General features: G+C 45.2%; 1 protein-coding gene and 1 pseudogene across 15 annotated transcripts in view; both read right to left on the reverse strand.

The window, feature by feature from the left end:
• Positions 1-23883, reverse strand: part of ITGA9 (integrin subunit alpha 9) — a 762385-nt gene that overhangs the window by 391654 nt on the left and 346848 nt on the right. The window lies entirely within an intron of this gene.
• On the reverse strand, positions 4733-5461 carry LOC131198469 (alpha-ketoglutarate-dependent dioxygenase alkB homolog 6-like; annotated as a pseudogene).

Below are 23883 nucleotides of genomic sequence, written 5' to 3' on the forward strand. Positions count from 1 at the left end.
CATGAAGAAAAATAATTTTGAAATTGGCCAAATTGGGAATATGGACGAAGTCCTGTAACCTTTGATGTGCCATCCAATAAGACTGCTGATGTGAAAGATGCCAAAAGCATAACCGTGAAAACCTCAGGACATGAGAAAATACATTACATGGTTGTGTTGTCCTGCTGTGCAGATGGCATCAAATTGCCACAGATTCAAAAGCCAAAACCTTCCCAGTGATTCCAAGAGGTGTTATTGTGCACATCCATGAGAAAGGGTGGATGGATGGATGGACAAACAGGGAATAAGAGTATGGGTTGAAAAAGTATGGTTCAAACGTCCTGGAGGGCTTGTGAAAAAATCTGCTTTGTTAGTGCTCAACCAGTTTAGAGCACATATTAGTGAAACCACAAAGAAAAGATTCAAAGAAGTGAAGACTCATCTAGCTGTAATTCCTGGGGGTCTTACCAGCCAGTTGCAACCTCCTGACATTTTCATCAACAAACCATTCAAAGTGTACATGCAAGTAGAGTGGAACAAATGGAAGAATCTACTGGAAGAATGAGGAGGCCCATTATCACTCAAGTTTGTGAATGGGTGAAAACATCATGGAACTCAGTGAAGGATGAAATTGTTACACGGTCATTCAAAAAATGTGGCATCAGCAATGCCTTAGATGGAACTGAAGATAATGTCATTTATGAACATAGTGAAGAAAGTGATATCAGTGATTGTGAGCAACTGAGTTTCCCAAATTCTGCCACCAGCAATGATGAGTTCTTGAGGTTTCCAGAAAATTAGAGGACTGCTTGAAACTTAAAGTCTCTCCTCATTTGTTAATGACAGTGATGATGGTTCTTAATGCCACTGTTGACTTTACATGGTTGAAATATTATTCTGCTATATTTTATTAAATATATTACTACACCATTTGGTTCAGAATTTTTTCCCTTGTTTTCTTCCTCTAAAATCTAGATGCATCTTATACTCCAGTGTGTCTTATACTCCAAAAAATATGGTATTTTCCTAAACAGAACTTTATGAGGAAGTGGGCCAAACAAGACTATAAGGCAAACAAATGTATGTGAGTCAACTTATAGATTCAGAATAAATAAAGCTATTTTCCTTGACATAGTAACTATATGCTAAAGTTATGATTTTAAGGACCTTGTCATAATATGTATAAGAACTAAGTCAACTATCCATCAAATCCACTTCAGCTGTTTCCTGAAATCCCACCAATAACTATAACAAACCATCATACCATAAAGCTAGAAATATCTAAGACTAAATGTGTGGAGTTCAGGATATTTTCTAAGATACTCCATCCAATCTCTTTCAATTTTTCAACGATTCTCCATTTCCACATCCACATCCTGAACAAAAAAAGGGAGTAACATATCCCAAGCATGGTAAATTAAATATGGCATTTGAAGAATTGCTGACAAAAACTAGACACTCTGTTCATCTCACTATTGCAATTGTTGCTTTAGAGTAGGACAGCGAGAGATATAAACTGTTACAGTATGTAACATACTGTACAGTACAGTACAGTATAACTAATTGAGATTATCTGAAATATACAGCTCCTGTGTCTCGATTTACAACTACAGATTGTAAAAAAAAAAAAAACCAGAGGAAAGAAGAAATCAGACAAATAGAGGCAGACTTAAATCCTACACCACTCAAAAGGAATTTGCTGAACTTTGAGAAGATTATTGAATTTGTTTACTTCATGAGAGAAGAAACAAGAAGCTCTTAATTTCAAATACATCCATTCTATTTCCCTAATAAGGGAAAGGGACCATCACAAAAGATAAGAAGATAGTTTTCCATTTTCTCTCTCACTATAAATTGGAGCATTGAACAACTGATATTATATATATCAGGGGTGTCAAACTCGCACTGGCACAGCAGTGTCACATGATGTATTAGGACTTTTTCCCCCTTTGCTAAACCGCGAGTTTGACAACCCTGTTATAAATATTTCAATTATTTTGATAACAAACAGATGAATGAATGCCAACAGAATTGGAGTCAATATGTTTGAGAACTGCTTTAGGAAAAGATTTGTTCTTGAAAAGTTTAGTCTTAAATACTTTGAAAAGGGCTACTAACAATCAAGAAGGGGTTATTAGTATGCTCTAGATTACCCTACCAAATATAGATTAAGGTCAATTAAACTCAAATGGATTTAGTAAGCACAAAATACTGAATTTCCATTGGAAAAGAATTTTTTTTAAAAAGTGAGAGGAAGAAGAATATAAGCTAGCTTCAGCTAATTATAATTGATAATATCTGAAAGGTAAAAAGGGTCTGTTGGCATTTTTAGTAGAACCAATCCTGTGTTAAAATTATGTATGTGCCGATTTACCGGTGGCGTCACAAAGGGATGGATATGGGATAGTGGTACTCCGTGGAGCACCGTGAAAGTCAGTCGATATCTGCTTGCCAGGCAATCCTATGAGATCAAAGCCATCCTGGAGGAGTGGTGAAGAAAGGAGGGATGCTTTGTAGATCGCGAGGAAACAGCAATTTCCTCACTTGATCCAAAGAAACCTCTTGATCAGCAGCAGAGATCATGGCCATTTTGTCAAGACCAACGCTGTGACAACCGGGACAAGAAGATTATGAGCTGGAGCAGTTTGTGGACAGAGGATTGAAACTGGGTGAGATGACATTCAACTTCTATACTAGAGATCTAAACCCAAACAAAGATTTTTTTTAAACAAAAGATTCTCCAAAACACTAAGAAATCAGCAAATTAACACATGGAGAAAGATTATGACCCAAAGTGAAACAAACTTTTCGTCAGCCAGCCTGTTGCTTGTTGCCATAGAATAGTGGGGAGGGAATATGGGGAAGCTTACATTGCAGCTTTGCAACTGCTGTTATCTCCAAGGCCAAATCCATTGATTCTGGTATGTGGTTGCCTAGCTACAAAGGGATTAGGCTGTATACTGTGTTTGAAGTTGCTGTGCTTGAGTGTTTCACCTCATAATGTGCTTGAAACTGTTTGCTTTCAGTTTGTTTCTAGTAAAAGTACTTTTCTCTAAATGTATGGAGCCAAGGATTTTTCTTTCCTAGGAAGTGAACAGAGTCAGCCCTGACATCAAGCAAGGTATATTTTAATGGTCAAAGAGGAGACAGCAGTCTACTATGGGGACCAAGCATCCAATGTCCAACCATGGGAGTGAGTTGGAGGAAACTGAAGCTACAGCTGGCTCCCCCGCCAGACCACACTGGGCTCGAGGTAAGGCAGAATGAGGAGAGGAGCTGGACTTCAGCGAGAAGCCCATCAGGCTCAGGTGGGCAAGGGGCATGGGGCAAAGGCAAGACTCCCCCTGGAGAGAAGCCCAGAGGAAGCCATGCTAAACCAGGCCCTGTTCCTGAAACAACAAGTTCAAGGGAGTCAAAGAACCTAAGAGCTTCTTGCACAGGCTCTCAAGATTCAAGGCAATCTCAAGATTGCAAAAAATCTCAAAATTCCTGGGTTGCCCCAGACAAAGCTGCGCAAGCCATTGCAGCCGCAGGGACCATTCCTTGAAGGCCCCAGGCCTCAAAGTTTCCAGCTTTGGGTGTTAAGTATGGGGGAAACCCTGAGCAATTGGGGTTCTTCCTGGTGCAAGTCTGGAACTATATGTAGGAGTATGGTGCCGAACTGGAGATGGCAGAAGCCCAAAAAAGGCAAGTAACCATGGCCCTGGATTGGATGGTGGCAGAGTGGATGGTCTCCCTCCACAATGACAAAGCCTCCCAAATGCAGAACTATGACTTTATAGCAGCCCTTAGCCAACGGTTCAAGGATCCACTAGTTGAATGCAAAGCTAGGATCTGGATAAAGACCATCATCCAAGGGTGCCGATCGATGACCATGTACACTCAGGATTTTTGAGAGTTGGCATGCCGGTTGACCACATGGTCCAAAGACATCTTCATTGACTGCTTCAAAGATGGCCTCAATGACATCTACCACACCTGCATCTTGCACGGGACACCAGGCCTGGAAGCCGTCTTTTGCATTGGGCTTTCAGGCTTGCCACATTTCCTATTGTGGGAAACTGGGAGGGGGGATTGTATGGAGCATGGGTGATATATAGTCATAATAACATTCTTTTCTCAGAAAGTCAAGGACATCTTGTCCTGCACCTGGAAGGTTGGAACTGGGAGCCTCTCCAGTTGGAATGGTGCTTTGATTGGGCCATGTGATAGACTTGTGGGTGTTGGGCAGGGACGTGGACTTTCTTTTTTTTTTCTTTTTTCTTTTAGTGTGGAAATTTAATAAAATAAACTTTGTCCAAAACAGGCAGAAAAGACGTTCATTACTGGCCTCCAGGGCAGTTTGAGAAAAATCCCTCTCTCTCTCTCTTCCTTTTTTTAAAAAAATTTTTTTTAAAGCCGCTTGCTTTCCTTCCTGACATAATAAACATAATTTTCTGGGAACACCTGGAGAATCTTAATCTTTGAAAATGTTTGAACACTGGCCGGAGGGCAAAGCTTTGAAACCTTTTCATCCTTGATCTAATTAGGAAATGCCGAATAAACTGCATACAATTCTTGGGAGTTTATTTGCATAGTTTTAGTATGCTGGGAAAAAAATAGCATTTTTTGGGCCAAGCATGCCAATGTCTGTTTGAAGCTGCACTCTGTCCCATATACAGACACCCAATGCTGGTGATTTTGAGTGGGGGGCTCGCAGCTCTTCCCTCTCACCGCTTCCTGGGGGCTCTACCCCTGCCATGCAAAACGCCAGTCACTTCCTCCAGCCAAGAATAATGGACTTTTTCAACACTTTGGGGATGTGGTGGATGGTGAGAGACACCCAGGTCTGATGCAGCAAAGTATCCCCAATCTCGCAGCCACACAGGCCAGTTAGCCACTTTCTGCGTCATGGTGTCCATTAAGACGGGGCGGATGCCATGAAGGTAGCACACATACATGTCTTCCTGCAAGACCAGGAGGCTGTGGGGCTTCAGAAGGAAGGAGAAAGCGTGGCACTCCTCCTGGGTGTGTGGGGCCGAAGTCTCTTGGCTTTCGGGGGGCGTTTCTCCGGTGATGGGGTGGTAGAAGTCCAGGAGGGTGTGTGACCCCAGATTGATGGTGGTAACAGTGGGATAATATAATGGTCTTTGTGTGGCATGATGCCCTGGCCGGGTTGGTATTCGTTCACCAAAACATGGTTGACTGGCTTTCCTCCAAAGACCCCAAGGGAAGACACTCGATCCATGTAACGCTGCAGCCAGGGGGGCAATTTCTCTGCCACCATCCCCTTTGGGTGGGGCAATTCTTCCCAGTTTTGCAGTCTTCCGCTAGACAGCTGTGTCCACTTGGGCTTGGGTGCATTATAAATTTGCTGCTGAAGGTACTGCTCTTCTTCCTCATTTATGAAGTCTAGAATATAATAGGTGGCTGGTGGAGACTTGGCTACCCGAAAGGGCTCCATCACCCACACCTTCGGCCTCTCAGAGCCAGGGTCAGCCATCTAGAGCTTCCTCCGTTTCTTCTCCTACTAGACGAGGCTTCTGCACCTGGCCAGGACAGGTGACCCTTTGCTTCTCACCTGCAAAAAAAGCCCTTACTTAGGCAGCATCTGCTAAATTTCTGCCTGCCATGCAGTTTCAGGACGTGGACTTTCTGTTGGGTGGGAAAAACCTGGAAACTTTCAGATTCGAATTTTCTCAGATGTGCCAATATGATATCTCTAATAAAATGAAACTTTGAGGAACTTCAAGCCTTGGAGTCTTCTTTCATTGGGGTATTACTTGGAACCCTGACATTAACCCAAATCTCCTTTAAAAATTCAACCAGCTCCCCAGACTCCAAGTTGCTGTCCAGGGTCCTGAGCCCCAAACATTGACCCGAAACTGGGAGGTGTGAAGATTCAGGGAAGATGGAGGAAAACAAGGCAATCATGCAGGTAGCCACAGAGTTCGGCGAGTTATGTCGAGATCATCTACTCCTCTTCCCAAGCTATAGTGGAAGTGGAGGAGGCTACAGAAAGAGAATGCCAGCTGGGTGCCTGGCCCAAAGAGCAAACCGTGCAATTGGATCTAAGCCTGTGGGGCGAAGCTGCGGGAGCCATGCCACTCCAGAAGATTATGACCAGGGCTATGCTGTCGGAAACACAGATGGGTGGAAGCAGAGTGGAACAGATCCCAACCCTTGAGTGGCGGATACTGGGGCAAGTGTGCCTCAAGCATTCCTGGGAATGGGGATTCCCACTGCTATCATGCAGCCAGTCACTAGCCAGCCTCCCAGAGCAGTTCAGCTATGGCAGATAGAATGGGGAATCAGCAGAGTGGATAGTGGAACTTCATGAAAAGGAAGCCTCTGAGCTGGAAGATGCGGTTGAATTCGTCCAAGTGCTCTGAGGCTGGTTCGAGGACATGGCCCACAGAGTAGAAGCTGAGGCTTAAATTAAGGTGCTGAAGCAAGCCAGACGGCCTCCCAAGGAGCTAATTTGGGAGTTTCAAAGACTGACTAGGAAGCTAAGAGACTGGCCAGAGTGCCTCCTCGTCCACCACTTCAACAAGGCCCTTGACCCAGACCTTAGGCAAGTTTTTGGCATCAGAAGGGTACCAAAATGCATACAGGCATGGTACAGTATCACCATGGCCATGGATCTGGAAATCCACCCCATAGAAAGCCAACAGCAGAAAAACCAACAAGAAGACCCCAAGGCCGCCGATCCCCAGCTAAGCTGCCCAAAGTGCTGCAGCCCAACTGTCCAGGACTATTAAATGCTACAAGTGTGGTCAGCATGGGCACCAGGTTTCTAAATGCTTGGCTCCAGCCCTGTCCACAAACCTAGACTCTAGATACACCCCAAGCAAGGAAGACCCTGCGGAAACCAGACTTTTGGGGTCAAAGCTTCTTTTCTGCAGCCCAGTGCAATGGTCCCCTTTCTTGCATGCAGAGGAGAATCACCAAGTAGGTTGTGCAGGTTCCATTCCTTCCCAATGAAGTTGAGGGAACTCCCGCCAGGGAAGCTCCTCCAAGCTCCGTAGAAGGGAGTAGCGGCAGTGACAACTCAATGGTAAGTGAAGCCATCCACCCCTTCAGTATCAAAAACAAGATAGTAGTGCCAGAAAGAGGGGCCCAAGAGGAAGGGGAAGCTATCATAGATACTGGCTGCACCAAATGCCTAATCAGCCTCCCCATAGTCAAACAGCTAGGCATATGCACAACACCTCTAGCATTCCCAATCCGCTTTGAGCAGGTTGTGCCACACTAGTCACAGAACTTGTCAGACTAGAAATGGGCTGTCACCGAGAACTTATCCAATTCGTCATAGCTCCAAAATGACTGGATCAATCATATTAGGGCTTGCATGGCTAGACAAATGGGGATCGACCATAATATGGGATGATGGCTATAGAAAGCTAAACATAGGCATTGGACCACTATCCCCCATAAAACCAGATCAGTGCCAAAATGGCAAAAACCCCAACAATACCAGTGAATCCGAAGTCACAATCCCCACCATGGATGGACTGCCTGGCAGCTCGCAGATGGCAAAAGAGTACTGAGACCTATTGGGAGTCTTTAGCAATGAAGATTGCAATTTCCACCTCCCTCATCACGCAACAGATTGTGTGATCTAATTTATGCCAGGAGCCAAGCTGCCCAAGCCAAAGATGTACTCCATGACTCCCAAACAGATGGAAGAACTGAGAAAATACATCAGTGCAAACTTAGCATGGGGCTTCATCCAACCTGCAAAATCCAGAGTGGCAGCCACAATATTATTTAAAGAAAAAAAAAGATGGAGGGGGGTGAGGCTTTGCATTGTGGAATTAACGCCATGTGCATGGAGAACACCTATCCCCTCCCCCTCATGGACATACTATGCCACTTAGCCAAGAGCAAGGTGTTCACCAAACTGAACTTGAAAGAAGCCTACTATCACATAAGAATCAGAGGAGATGAGTGGAAGACAGCCTTTAACTGCCTGCTTGGCAGCTTCCAATTCAAAGTCATGCTGTTTGGCCTGCAGGGTGCCCCAGCAGTCTTCATGCAATTAATTAATGAAGTGCTGCATGAGCACCTATACAAAGGAGTCCTAGTTTATATGATTGATATTCTTATATTCTGCAAAACTCTCGAGGAGCATGTAAAGCTAGTGCGGCAAGTGCTGAAAAAACTCCGCGCTGCAAAACTCTACGTGAAACTGTGAAAATGTGAATTCCATCAAACCTCCTTAGATTATCTAAGATACTGAATATCCAGCAGAGGGGTGGAAATGGACCCAGGAAAAGTGAAAGTGGTGCTAGTCTGGCAGCCCCCATACACTCGCAAACAGCTTTAAAGCTTCTTGGGGTTTGCAAACTTTTACAGACCATTTATCCCAGCCTTCACAGAAGTCACCCTGCCCTAACAGAATAGATAAAAACTGGGGCCTCCTCCTCCAATATCATGGCCAAACCAACCGCTCGCCTGGTTAATGGACTGTCAAAGAGCGTTTGAAAAATTAAAATGGCTCTTCACCAAGGAGCCGTTCCTCCAACACCCGGACCTAGAACAATAGTTCATCTTCCAAGTGGACACCACTAACGTAGCCGTGGTAGCCGTGCTCCTACAGAAGGACCCACACCTCCTACCCTGTGCCTATATGTGTAAGAAACTCGCCAAGATCAAAAGGAGGTAGGCCATTTGGGAGAAAGAAGCCTCCGCATGTTGTGGGCCGCCAGCAGCCTGCGCAGCTGGCAATGGAGTCGGCCAGTGAGGAGGCTGGGGAGGACAATGAGTCAGTCCTGGAGTCAGGGGAAGGTCCGGATGAGGGCTCTGTGTCAGAGGCAGAGATGTGGCCAAGACCACCTGGGAGCGATGCGCAGACTCCAGAGTTTCCAGAGGCGGACAGCAGAGAGGCAGAGGAACAGGAGGAAGCTGTTCCTAGTGCACGCAAAGAGCTGCCAGAAGGCAAGAGCAGCTAAAGCAAAAAGGATGACTCGGGAGTAAGACCAGAAGATGATTGGCCTCTCCCATAAGGCTTAAAAGAGCAACAACGGCTCTTGGACTCTTTGTAGGAAAGCAATGTTGCTAGATTGATTTCTAGTCAGCGTCTCGTTTCTGAACTTTGGGGGCTTTGCCAAGAAAAGCCTTTGCACGGTGCCAAAGAAGACAAAGGTTTGTGATAAGACTTAAGGACTTTTTCTGAAGGATTTGTTTGGGAATTAATTTGGACCAAGCTGGGAATGAAGTAATACCCAACTGTTATAATAAAATAGGGTTGTTTTAAGTCTAAGGGTGTCTTTTAGGCCTAAGTGAGCCTAGGTCACAACAGTTTGCTTTCCTACCAATGAGGCTAATTACCAACAAACCTTTATCATGATGGAGCAGCTTTGTGCTGAAAACGTGCAGCTTCAGCAGCAATTAGCTTTGTTAGCTGCACAGATGGCTCAGTGCTAAGCTCTGGCTGCTCCCCCTCCCGTTGCTGTGCCAGACAGGTTTGATGGCAATCATGCCATGTTTCCTGTTTTTATGGGACAATGCCAGCTTTTCATCAGTCTGAGAACTGAGGACTTCCCCACTGACCAGGATAAAGTGAGGTTTATGATCAGCCTGCTCTCTGGCTCTGCGGCTCGCTGGGCGATGCCTGTGCTGGTCCAGGCTACTCCTCTGTTGGACAATTTCAGGGTTTTGTGTTTTTTTTGTGGTCCATCAGCAGCCCGCAGAACTGCCAACAGAGTCAGACAGTGAGGAGCCTGGGGAGGACAATGGGTCAGTCCTGGAGTCAGGGAAGGCTCTGCATCGAAGGTAGAGATGGGGCCAGGGCCATCTGGGAGCTATGTGCGGACTCCAGAGCCTCCAGGACAGCAGAAAGGCAGAGGAACAGGAGGAGCCTGTGAAAAGTTGCCAGAAGGACAAAGCAAAGGACAATTCAGGAGTAAGGCCAGGAGATGATTGGCCCCTCCCATAATGCTTAAAAGAGCAGCAATGGTTCTTGGGTTCTTGTAGGAAAGCAACGTTCCTACAATTGTATCTTGTCTCCTGTTTCTGAACTTCGTGGGGTTCTTGCCAAGAAAAGCATTTGGCAGGGTGCCAAAGAAAACAAAGGTTTGTGATAAGGCCGAAGGACTTTTTATGAAGGACTTTGTTTTGGACTTAATTTGGACTAAACTGAGAATGAAGTAATTCTCAGCTATAATATATGTTTCAAAATATATCAATATATCAATATATCAAAAAATATCAAAATATGTTTGTTTAAGACTGATTGTCTCTGGTAATAACTACTTGGGCCTGGGTCACAACAATGCAGTCTGCTGGACTCTCCTCTCCTAGAGGTATTTTCTAGAAGAGGGTAAAATGCCCTTTGAGGTCTGGACTAATCATAGAAACCTCAAAGCTCTAAAAAAAGCCTTAGGAAACTATGTCCCAAACAAATCCGCTGGGCACAGTACTTCACCCGGTTTAAATTCAAGCTGAAGTACATCCCAGTGGGAAAGAATTCACTAGCTGATGCTTTATCGAGAAAACCTCAATTCAATAGCTTCAGGGAAGAAGTCATCCATGCCATCATTCCCCCCTCGCCAATCAGCCGCACAAGTCACCACCAGGGGTCAAACCAGACGACAACCCGATCCCAGCCAGAACAAGCTGATGGCAGCACTGAAAGCAGCACTTCCAGCCACCCCTTGGTTCATAGCAGGGGTGGGTTCCAAAATTTTTTACTACTGGTTCTGTGGCCGTGGCTTATTTGGTGGGTGTGGCTTGGTGATCATGTGACTGGGCAAGGTGGGGCAGCACCTTGCTGTGAGTGACATCAAGTTGGCCACGTCCACTCAGTCACATGACCAGGGCAATGCAGAGACAGGGCGATTTCTCCCAGAGGGGGAGGACAGCCGTGGCATTGCCACCTCCTCTTTTCCTCAGAGGAGCTGCCTCCAAGTCCTTGCAAAGGGCAACACATACACACGCGCACACACACCCCGCTCTGTCGTCTCCACTGCCGCTTCTTTTGCTGCCTGTTTCTCACCATTCTTAAAATCTATCGTGAAGAGCTGGAAGACATTTCCTTAGATCTCCCCCAAGTCATTGGAGGTGATAAAGAAAATCTTGGAATGTGCTGAGATGGACAAACTAACAAAGGAGTTAAAAGAAAAAGAAGAATCAGAATATTATATACTAGAAATACTAGAAGATGAAAAAAGGTGAAAAGCTTATATATATATACATATATAAAATGGCAATGTATGAAAGAAAATGAATAGTTAGAAGGATAGATAGGATAGAGGACAAAAATATGATACCAAAAGAGGAACAGGATTGTTCTATACCTGGGAATTACAGGCCACTCTCACTTTTAAATAATGATTATAAGATTTTTGTTAAAATAATAGCTAACAGATTAATGTTGATTTTGCAGCGAAGAATTCACAATGATCAATCTGGATTTATAAAAGGGAGGCAGATGAGGAATAATGTTAGGCAGATTGTTAATTTATTGGAGTATTTAGAAAATAAAAATTTTATTCCAGCAGCATTTATTTTTCTTGATGCAGAGAAAGCTTTTGATCGATTGCATTGGGATTTTTTATTTAAATTAATAGAAAAGATGCAATTTGGAGATGGTTTTACAAGAATAATTAGGGCAATTTATGGAGAGCAAACAGCACAGATTATAATTAATGGTATCTTAACAGAACCTTTTAAGATTGCGAAAGGAACAAGACAGGGATGTCCTTTATCACTATTATTGTTTATTTTAACTCTAGAACCATTATTGAATAAAATACGAGAAGTAAAGGAGATAGAGGGAATTAAAGTTAGACAACATGAATATAAGCTGAGAGCTTTTGCAGATGACCTGGTGATTACTTTAACAAACCCTATATTATTTATTATTTATTTATTTTTATTTTATTTGATTTTTATACCGCCCTTCTCCCGAAGGACTCAGGGCGGTGTACAGGCATAATAAAACCAACAATACAATATACAAATTTAAAATACGATTTAAAAAACTTATTTTAAATTAGCCCCATAATTAAAATTTACCATGCTAAAAAACCCCGTTTAAGATTAATAAATTTACAATTAAAATCCCAATTTAAGCCAGCCCCGCGCGGATAAAAAGATGAGTCTTGAGTTCGCGACGAAATGTCCGAAGGTTGGGTATTTGGCGTAAACCCGGGGGAAGCTCGTTCCAGAGTGTGGGAGCCCCCACAGAGAAGGCCCTTCCCCTGGGGGCCGCCAGCCGACATTGTTTGGCGGACGGCACCCGGAGAAGTCCCTCTCTATGGGAGCGTACGGGTCGGTGGGAGGCATGTGGTAACAGCAGGCGGTCCCGTAAGTACCCAGGTCCTAAGCCATGGAGCGATTTAAAGGTCATAACCAACACCTTAAAGTGCACGCGGAAGGCCACAGGCAGCCAGTGCAGACTGCGCAGGAGCGGTGTTACATGGGAGCTACGCGTAGCTCCCTCTATAACCCGCGCAGCTGCATTCTGGACTAACTGAAGCCTCCGAGTGCACTTCAAGGGGAGCCCCATGTAGAGAGCATTACAGTAATCCAAGCGAGAGGTAACGAGCGCATGAGTGACTGTGCATAAGGCATCCCGATCAAGGAAGGGGCGCAACTGCCGAACCAGGCGAACCTGGTGGAAGGCCCTCCTGGAGACGGCCGTCAAATGGTCTTCAAACGACAGCCGATCATCCAGGAGGACACCCAAGTTGCGCACCCTATCCTTTGGGGCCAGTAACTCGCCTCCAACAGCCAGCTGCGGCTGCAGCTGACTGAATCGGGGTGCCGGCATCCACAGCCACTCCGTCTTGGAGGGATTAAGCTTGAGCCTGTTTCTCCCCATCCAGACCCGTACAGCTTCCAAACACCGGGACAGCACTTCGACAACTTCATTGGGGTGGTCCGGGGTGGAAAAGTACAGCTGGGTGTCATCAGCGTACTGCTGGTATCTCACCCCGAAACCACTGATGATCTCACCCAACGGCTTCATGTAGATGTTGAACAGCAGGCGAGAGAATCGACCCTGTGGGACCCCACAAGTGAGGCCCCTCGCGGTCGACCTCTGCCCCCCTGTCAACACCGTCTGCGACCGGTCAGAGAGATAGGAGGAGAACCACCGATATACGGTGCCTCCCACTCCCAATCCCCCCAACCAGCGCAGCAAGATACCATGATCGATGGTATCGAACGCCGCTGAGAGGTCTAATAGGACCAGGGCAGAGGAATGTCCCCTGTCCCTGGCCCTCCAGAGATCATCCACCAATGCGACCAAAGCTGTCTCCGTGCTGTATCCGGGTCGGAAGCCGGACTGGAACGGGTCTAGATAGACATCTTCATCCAGGTGCTGGGGGAGCTGTCGCGCCACGGCACTCTCTACAACCTTCGCAACAAAGCGAAGGTTGGAGACCGGACGATAATTACCCAAAATAGCTGGGTCCAAAGAGGGCTTCTTAAGGAGGGGTCTCACCACCGCCTCTTTCAAGGCGGCAGGGAAAACCCCATCCAACAAAGAAGCGTTGATAATCCTCTGGAGCCAGCCTCGTGTCACCTCCTGAGTGGCCAGTACCAGCCAGGAAGGACACGGGTCCAGTAAACATGTCGTGCCGTGAAGCCTCCCCAACAACCTGTCCACGCCCTCGGAGCCACAGGGTCAAACTCATCCCAAATGTGCTCAACAAGACGTGCCTCCTCTCCCTCGCTTGGATCATCCCAAATTCGGTCCAGACCGTCCCTCAGCTGAGCGATTTTATCGTATAGATAACCACTAAACTCCTCGGCTCGTCCCTGCAAAGGCTCATCCCGCACCTCCTGATGTAGGAGAGAGCGGGTCACCCGAAACAGGGCGGCCGGGCGGTTATCTGCCGACGCAATGAGGGTGGAGGCGTAGGAGCGCCTCGCTTCCCTCATTGCCACTAGGTAGGTCCTAGAATAGGTCCTAACTAGTGTCCGATCAGCTTCGGAGCGACTGGACCTCCAGGTGCTCTCTAGGCGTCTTCTCCGGCGTTTCATCTCCCTCAGCCCCTCGGAGAACCAAGGGGCCGGACGAGATCTACGCCGGGTCAGAGGCCGCAAAGGCGCGACACGGTCCAGGGCCCCGGCTGCGGCCCGCTCCCAGGCCACGACCAGTTCCTCAGTCGTGCCGTGGGCCAGATCCTCAGGGAATGGCCCAAGCTCCGTCTGGAACCTCTCAGGGTCCATCAGGCGCCTGGGACGGAACCACCGTATAGGTTCCGTCTCCCTGCGGTGGTGAATGGCGGTTCGGAAGTCTAGGCGAAGGAGAAAATGATCCGACCATGACATTGGTTCTGTTACTAAATCATCTAATACCAGATCATTTAACCACTGTCCAGAGATATAAATCAGATCCAGCATGCCTCCCCCCATGTGCGTAGGGCCATCATTTACTCGAATCAGGTCCAAGGCCGTCATGGAAGCCTGGAACTCCCGAGCTGCCATCGATGACAAGCCAACTGATGGCAAGTTGAAATCCCCCATGACTATAAGTCTGGGGGTCTCAACCGCCACAGCAGCCAGTACCTCCAACAGCTCGGGCAGGGCTGTGGTCACGCAGCAAGGAGCCAGGTACGCGATCAACAAGCCCAACTGATTCCTATGGCCCCACCTCACATAGAGGATTCACAGCCGCAACCTGAGGAACAGTGGCCTCCCTCGGCTCTAGATCTTCCTTAATAACAACCGCCACCCCCCCACCCCTACCTTGGGCCCTCGGCTGATGAAATGCTCGGAAACCTGGAGGGCACAACTCAACAAGGGGCACCCCCCCCTCCGGGCCCAACCAGGTCTCCGTAATACCCATAAGGTCCGCGGACTCCCCCTGAATAAGATCGCAGATCAGGGGAGCTTTATTAGCCACGGACCGGGCATTACATAACATCAGCCGAAGATCCAAGCTCTGAGGATCATGGCCACCCGAGGAACGGGTAGGGACTGAGGGGCCGGAGCACGCGATCGCTTTCAGACATCGAACGCGTGCTCCCACAACTCGCACGGCCCTCCCCCGCCATATCTGCCTCTCCCACTTACCGTACAGATCGAACATCCCTCTAAACCTGGAACGTCCTCCCCCCCTGCCTTCAGACAAGATGGAATGGTGTCGCGAACTAGCACAGGGGCTGGATCCCTCCCCGACGGGTTCTCACCCCCACCCGTCGAATCCCTCCCCCCCCTTAAAAAACCCTTGGTTAAAAAACGATTTAAAAAAACCCACAGATTCTTCTTCCTCGCATGCCACCTCTCCGGGTCCCAAGACCCCTCGTTAAGGCCGGCCCTCGATAACCCAGAGGGCCATTCCTGCGAGGCGGGGGAACCTCGCAGTCAGAGAAGGTCAGCGGACGAATATTTCATGCTAAAAGATTAAATAACAGTGGGGAAAAAAAGGTGTTCCCTAGCCACTTGATGTTATCGTAGCCTGTGGACAAAGTCAGGACAGTCACAAACCAGGGCCAAATGCCCGGTAAGGGCAATAAATAAGATGGAGGTTTGGCTGATGGATTCCGCCATTCAGAACTGCCCATAATGGATACAGCAAAAGTTTTTGCCCGCTGGTGCCGCCCATGATCAGGTCCAAGGCCGTCCAAGATTGATGCCATAAATAAATAAATAAATACCGGGGACAGGAAAAAAGTTTTCAGCCGCAGATGTCAAAAGATGGTATATATAAGAGTCAGCTAAAATTCTAAATTCCAAAATGTCCAAGCTACCTGTGTCCAATGTCTCTGGTGCCGCTGAAAATAGTCCGGCAAACAATCCAGCCGCCAGCCGCTGATGATAAGTGCGGCCATAACGCAGACAAATGATCCCAGATGTTTCCAATGGTACCAGGCGACAATCCATACCATTCCATACCCCACCGGAATGGACGCCGCCCTCTACCAATAGATGGGTGGAATCGTAGAAACCATGCTGCTGAGTCATGCCACTGAAGGATAAAGCGGCAGAACATCCAGCCACCGATGACAAGTGCGGCCGGCAGCAGCAAACCACGATCCAGCCCGGCCATTCCTAACGAGCGCCGCTCCGCGCCCCTCCAAAATGGCCGGCGCCATCTACCGTTGCCGCCAATGGTATCAGTGCCGCTACTGGTATCCCAGCCGCTGATGGTATCACTGCCGCTGTAAGATACCGCCGTTGGCCAGCATATCGCACCCCCCAACTGGTCGCTGATGTCCGAGCGACCACGGAACTGCAAGCCGGCTCGTTTCCGCGGGCGCCCAGCCAAAATGGCCGCCGGCAACCGTCCGCCGCTCGTCCGCCTCTCCAGCCCCATTCCCGGCAGCCGAGGGTCTAACAAGACCCAAAGATCTCGTTTCGACTGCCGGAAAGATGATCTGTGGGGCGGCGGGCCCAGATAGCTTGGAAAACCGCCCCGTGGCATCGCGGCTAGAAAAAACGCCGCCCCACCATCTGCATGATTCTCAGGTCGCCGCCATTTCCGCGCATGCGTAGAGAAGAAGATCTATAAATTCTAGTATATCTTTGTTGGAAATAATTGATCGATATGGGAAGGTTTCAGGGTTTAAGGTAAATCAGAAAAAGACAAAAGTGATAATAAAAAATATGGCCAGACAACAGAAAGAAAAATTAGAGGAAATAACAGGATTTGAAATTGTAAAGAAGGTTAAATATTTAGGGGTTTATATTACATCATCAAATGTGAAATTATATAACAATAACTATGAAGTTTTATGGCAAAAAGTTCAGAAGGAATTGATTGTTTGGAAAAAAATGCAATTATCATTGCTGGGGAGAATAGCTGCTATTAAAATGAATGTTTTACCTAGATTTTTATTCCTCTTTCAGATGATACCAATAATTAAGAAAGATAAGAATCTTGTGGAATGGCAGATGGGAAAACAAATTTATATGGGAAGGTAAAAAAGCTAGGGTTAAAATGAAAATAATTCAAGATTCTCGGGAAAGGGGAGGTATAAAAATGCCCAATTTTAAGTTTTACTATGAAGCAGCTGCTCTCTCTGCAATAAGTGATTGGTTTAATTTAACGGAGGAAAGAATTCTGAATACAGAAGGTTATGACTTGCTATATGGATGGCATGCATATTTAATTTATGACAAAAAAGTGGATAAGTCCTTTAAAAATCATGTGTTAAGAACTGCTCTTCTACGTGTTTGGAAAAAATACTCTTATAAACTAAATTATAAGGTCCCTATGTGGGCAAGTCCTAGACATACAATAGAGAATATAAATATAGGATAGAGGAAAAAAGAAACAAGAGAGAATGGGACAAAAAAGAAACAAGAGGGGGAATAAGGATGTAAATATGAAAAGAATAAGGAAGCGAAGCTGATGTAAAGAAGAAATAAACGAAGCTGATGTAAAGAAGGAATATATGCTTTATGTCAATGTATGTTATGTATTGTTGTTCTTTTTTGTTAAAAAAATATAAATAAATAATAATTTTTTAAAAAACAAAAAAAACTAGAGGAAATCATTGAGCCATATAAAAATCAAGTGGACCAATCTCTTCAACTTCCTTCTGTGTAGGAGATCGGTTTATCTATCAACCAAATATATAAAACTAAAGCTGCCTAGAAAGAAGCTGGGACTTAAATTTTTAGGTCTGTTCCCAATAGTGAAAGTAATTAACCCAGTGACAGTTTAACTTAACTTCTACCACATTCTAGGGAAAGTGCACCTGTTTTTCACTGCAGTCTACTGACCGTAGGGTCCAGATTAAGACCACAGCCTCAACACCCCCCAAGCCTATTGTGGTGCAAGGGGAACCCTATTACGAAGTAAAAAAGATTTTAGACTCCAGATTATATAAGGTCGATTGCAATATCTAGTACATTGGAAGGGGTACTCTTTGTCTGAAGCTACTTGGGTTAAAAACTGGGATGTGAAAGCAGACAGGCCAGTAAAACAATTCCATAATAAATACCCTGATAAACCGAAGAGTTCCCCTGGAGGGAAGAGGTGGTTAGTCCTTTAAATTAATTAACCCCCTGTATTACTCTTGTTGCAGGACACAATCTTCTGATGGGGGGGAGCGGCCTGTCAGGCCTGGAAACCATCTTTTGCATTGGGCCTTCAGGCCTGCCATATTTCCTACTCTGGGAGACTAGCATTGTATGGAGCATGGGCAATATATAGTCATAATAACATTCTTTTCTCAGAGAATCAAGGACATCTTGTCCTGCACCTGGAGGGATAGAACTGGGAGGCTTCTCCAGGTGGGATCGTGCTTTGATTGGGCCATGTGATGGACTTGTTGGTCTTGGGCAGGGATGTGGACTTTCTGTTGGGTGAGGAAAACCTGGAAGCTTTCAGATTCGGGTTTTCCCAGATATGATATGACATCTCTAATAAAATGGAACTTAGAGGAACTTCAAGCCTCGGAGTCTTCTTTCACTGGAAGTGTTACCTGGAATCCTGACATGAACCCTACAACCTTGGTATGTGTTGGCAGTGGAAGTGGAGATTGACCTTGCCCAGGACAATGCTGGAGGACCGGTGGATGGGATCCTTCCCTCCCACGCATAAGAAACACCCCAAGAGCATGATGTGCCTCAGATGTGGATGGGGGGAGGGACACCAAGCTGAGGCATATCAATCCAGCAGACTCAAGGGAGGAGGCAATAAAACCAGCTTCAAGGACTCGAGAGACAGCACTGAAAGATCTGGAGGTCATACAAGTTCAAACCCCTGGCTCTGAGAGGTTGGGAACTCAGACCAACTCAGGTGAGGCTGACAGCGATGGCAACAATGGTCCCCAGGTAAGTCATCTGGTAACCCTGTAACCCTCCCTGTAGTGTTAGTGGTGCCCTCTTTGGGAGCCCAAGGGAGGAGGCTGGCTTTATTGGATTCGGGCTGCACTAGGTGTGTAGTCATCCCTGAAGTTATTGAAAAGCTGGAACTGAGATTAAAATGGCTGATAGGGGGCTAAACACAGTATGCGTAGAAAATGTCTACCCACTGTCCCTGATGAAGGACATGTCAGCTCATTTAGCCAAAGGAAAAATTTTCATTACAGGAAGCTTAATACCAGGTACAAATCAAGGAGAGTGACGAATGGAAAACTGCACTTAATTGCCCCATGGGATGTTTCCAGTTCTGGCTGCTCTCTTTCAGCTTACCGGGGGGGGGGGGCGGGGGGGGGGCTCAGCGTTCATTCAACTGATTGATGAGGTGCTGCATGATTTTTTTGTACAAGGGAGTGTTGGTGTATTTGAATTATATTTTAATATACACTGAAATAAAGGAGGGACATGTGAAAATGGTGCAGGCAGTCCTTTTTACAGATGCTAAACTGTATGCAAAACTTTCAAAGTGTGAATTTTACAAAGATGAGATTGATTACCTGGGTTATCATATCTCAAATGTAGGAGTGGAGATAGACCCAGAAAAAGTAAAGGCAGCGTTAAACTGGGCCGCTCCCCACACTAGGATGCAATTGCAAAGCTTTCTGGATTTCACCAATTTCTACCAACAGTTCATCCCCTCCTTTGCAAAGATTGTGTTGCCAATCACCAACCTTTTAAAAAGTAAGGTTGAAGGGAAGCCAAAACTGGGTCAGCCACTTAAGTGGACCATGGAGTGCCAAGCAGCATTTGAAAAGTTCAAACAACTATTCTCAGCAGAACCCGTGCTAAAGCACCCAACCTAGATGCTGCATTTGTAATTCAGGCCAATATGAGCGATGTAACTGTGGGGGCAGTGTTATTGCAGAGGAATTCCTGGGGGTTGTTACAGCCATGTGCATACACTTCTAAGAAACACACAGCAACTGAACAGAGGTGAACAGTATGGGAGAAGGAGACATATGCAGTCTAGTGGTCCCTATCCATTTGGCAGCATTTCCTGGAAGGGGCAAGGATGCTGTTTGAAGTATGGACTGATCATAAAAATCTGGAAGCCCTGAAAACTCTGTGCAGGCTATCACCTAAACAAATCCGTTGGGCTCAACACATTAATTATTTCAACTTCACCCTATGTTATGTCCCAGGGGGAAAGAATTTTACAGTGGAGGCTTTGTTTGGATTGTCCCAATACAATGGCGTTAAAGCTAAAGTGGTCAGACCTATTATCCCCTTGAAGCAGCTAGCAGACCCTGTAACCACTAGAGCTCAAGGAAAGGAGGAGTCTGATATTCCAAATGAACTGAGAGAGAAGCTCAATGAAGCACTAAAAACTAATGCATAGCATACTCTTTACAAAAATGAATATACCTATTCTAAGAAAGATTGATACACTAGTGTGATTTTAGGACATATTAAGAAAAGATTGTGGACAAGAAAGCTGATTTTTATGATTTAAAATCTTTAAGAATAAAAGAAACTAAATTGTTGTTTAAGCACCACAGAAACAAAATGGCCACTTTGTTATTTGTGAATTGTAATTGTAACTAAAGAGTGACATCCAGAGGCAGAGGAAGAAATGCAAGAATCAAATAGTTTTTGTGATTTCAAGACTATTCCCAAGAAGATGGATATATTGGTGTGATCACATGATGGCTTAAAGAAAGATGATTTTGGAGGGCTGACCTCAGATTCAGAGGCAGAGGAAGAAATGCAACCATCAAATTGTGTCTTTACACAAAAGGAAAAAACAATCCAACCTATCAAAAACAGCACTACAAAAAACAGATTAGAAACACAAGTTAAAATAGGGAAGAAAATGGTAAGTGAACACCTGTCTACCCTAGATGAGTTCAAATCACCAGGACCGGATGGATTATACCCCAAGGTTCTGAAGGAACTGGCAGACGTGATCTCAGAACCACTGAACTATATCTTTCAAAGATCCTGGAGCACAGGGGAGCTGCCAGAGGACTGGAAAAGAGCTGATGTAGTTCCCATCTTCAAAAAAGGAAAAAAAACAGATCCAGGAAACTACAGACCTATCAGTCTGACCTTAATACCGGGGAAGATTCTGGAAAAGATAATCAAGCAACGAATCACCGAACACCTAGAAGCAAACAAAGTAATAACCAAAAGCCAACATGGGTTTGTCAAAAACAGATCATGCCAGACTAATCTTATCGCATTCTTTGACAAAATGACAAAATTAGTAGACCAGAGGAATGCTGTCGATATAATTTACTTGGACTTCAGTAAAGCATTTGATAAAGTAGACCATAACCTACTACTAGATAAAGTAGAAAATGTGGGTTAGACAGCACCACCACCAGATGGATTCGTAACTGGCTGACCAACCGCACTCAACGTGTAGTCCTCAACGGAACTACATCCACATGGAGGAAGTATGCAGTGGAGTACCCCAAGGCTCTGTTTTAGGCCCAGTACTCTTCAACATCTTCATCAATGACTTGGACGAGGGATAGATGGGGAACTCATCAAATTTGCAGATGACACCAAGCTGGCAGGAATAGCCAACACTCCAGAAGATAGGCTCAAGTTACAGAAAGATCTTGACAGACTTGAACATTGGGCGCTATCTAACAAAATGAAATTCAACAGTGAAAAAAGTAAGGTTCTACATTTAGGCCAAAAAAACAAAATGCACCAGTACCGTATATGTGGTACCTTGCTCAATAGTAGTACCTGTGAGAGGGATCTTGGAGTCCTAGTGGATAACCATTTAGATATGAGCCAGCAGTGTGCAGCAGCTGTTAAAAAAGCCAACACAGTTCTGGGCTGCATAAACAGAGGGATAGAATCAAGATCACGTGAAGTGTTAGTGCCACTTTATAATGCCTTGGTAAGGCCACACTTGGAATATTGCATCCAGTTTTGGTCACCACGATGTAAAAAAGATGTTGAGACTCTAGAAAGAGTGCAGAGAAGAGCAACAAAGATGATTAGGGGACTGGAGGATAAAACATATGAAGAACGGTTGCAGGAACTGGGTATGTCTAGTTTAACAAAAAGAAGGACTAGGGGAGACATGATAGCTGTGTTCCAATATCTTAGGGGCTGCCACAAAGAAGAGGGAGTCAGGCTGTTCACCAAAGCACCTGCGGGTAGAACAAGAAGCAATGGGTGGAAACTGGTCAAAGAAAGAAGCAACTTAGAACTAAGGAGAAATTTCCTGACAGTTAGAACAATTAATAAGTGGAACGACTTGCCTTCAGAAGTTGTGAATGCTCCAACACTGGAAATTTTTAAGAAAATGTTGGATAACCATCTGACTGAGATGGTGTAGAGTTTCCTGCCTGGGCAGGGGGTTGGACTAGAAGGCCTCCAAGGTCCCTTCCAACTCTGATGTTATGTTATGTTATGTTATGTTATGAATAGTCTTTGTGATTTCAGGGCTATTCCCAAGAAGATGGATATGTTGGCGTGATTGAAAGACAGCTTTAAGAAAGGACCTTGGAGGGCTGACCTCAGATTTAAATATATTAAAGAATTAAGCAGAAAACTCTGTCATTAAGCAGAATATAAATGACAATCATAGAATAACTACTAATGATCTTTTGGGGAAGGGAGGAAGGATTATAGAAAAAAATGGGCAAAGAGGGTAATGAGTGTTAAGGAATTTATATTGTGGAAATAAGGTTTTATTTGTTATTTGTTATTTTTTTTCTCTTTTCTTTTCTTTTAAGAATTTGTTGTTGTTAGTTGCGAAATCGTGTCCGACCCATCGCGACCCCATGGACAACATTCCTCCAGGCCTTCCTGTCCTTTAATGGACAGGAAGTCCTTAAATGGACTCTGGAGTCCATTTAAATTCATGCCTACTGCTTCAGTGACTCCATCGAGCCACCTCGTTCTCTGTCGTCCCCTTCTTCTTTTGCCCTCAATCTTTACAAGCATTAGGCTCTTCTCCAGTGAGTCCTTCTTTCTCATTAGGTGGCCAAAGAATTTCAGTTTCATCTTCAGGAGCTGACCTTCTAAAGAACAGTCAGGGTTGATCTCCTCTAGAACTGACTTGTTTGTTCGCCTTGCAGTCCAAGGGACTCGCAGGAGTCTTCTTCAGCACCAAAGTTCAAAGGCCTCAATTCTTTGGTGCTCAGCCTTTCTTATGGTCCAACCTTCACAGTCATACATTGCAACTGGGAAAACCATAGCTTTGACTAGACGCACTTTTGTTGGCAGGGTGATGTCTCTGCTTTTTAGTACGCTGTCTAGATTTGCCATAGCTTTCCTCCCCAGGAGCAAGCGTCTTTTAATTTCTTGGCTGCAGTCCCCATCTGTGGTGATCTTGGAGCCCAGGAAAATAAAATCTGTCACTACCTCCATTTCTTCACCATCTATCTGCCAGGAATTGAAAGGGATGGATGCCATGATTTTAGTTTTCTTAATGTTGAGTTTCAAGCCAACTTTTGCACTCTCCTCCTTCACCCGCATCTAGAGACTCTTTAGTTCCTCTTTTAAGAATATACAATGGAATTTGAAATGATTTGTGATAAAACTTCCAAGGGAATAGAATATAATGAGAGCAATTACTTGGAGAAATAAGATACCCATCCCTTTTAATTTTTATGTTTCTTATTGAGAATTGATTATATGGAAACTCTTTAGCATATGTTATTTAGAGGCAGAGTAAGATGATAAGAGGGAATAGTCTTTGTGATTTCAGACTATTCCTAAGCAAGATGGAAATGTCTATGCGATTGCAGGGCAGCTTTAAGAAAGGGCTTTTAGATGGTCTGACCTCTGATCTAAAAGCAATATAGAATAATTTCAGTTTTGTTAAATTTAAGAAACTAATAGAATAATTACTAATGATGTATTGTTATATTTGGAACATAGCAGGGTAGGGTAAAAAGGGTTTAAAATATAGGGACTAGACTTGATTTAAAACTAGACTTGATTAAAAACTAAACATTCGTCCCGAGGAGAGCAGCATTTTGAAGTTAAAGAAGTTCTAGGTTCCAGTAAACATAGAGGGAGAGTCCAATATCTCATTGCCTGGAAATATTTTTCCCCTGCACAGTCCAAATGAAATACATCCGGGCACCTAAACTCCTTCAGACTTTCCATAGAAAATACCCTGAC

Source organism: Ahaetulla prasina, chromosome 4, assembly GCF_028640845.1.
Source record: "Ahaetulla prasina isolate Xishuangbanna chromosome 4, ASM2864084v1, whole genome shotgun sequence".
NCBI lineage: Eukaryota > Metazoa > Chordata > Lepidosauria > Squamata > Colubridae > Ahaetulla > Ahaetulla prasina.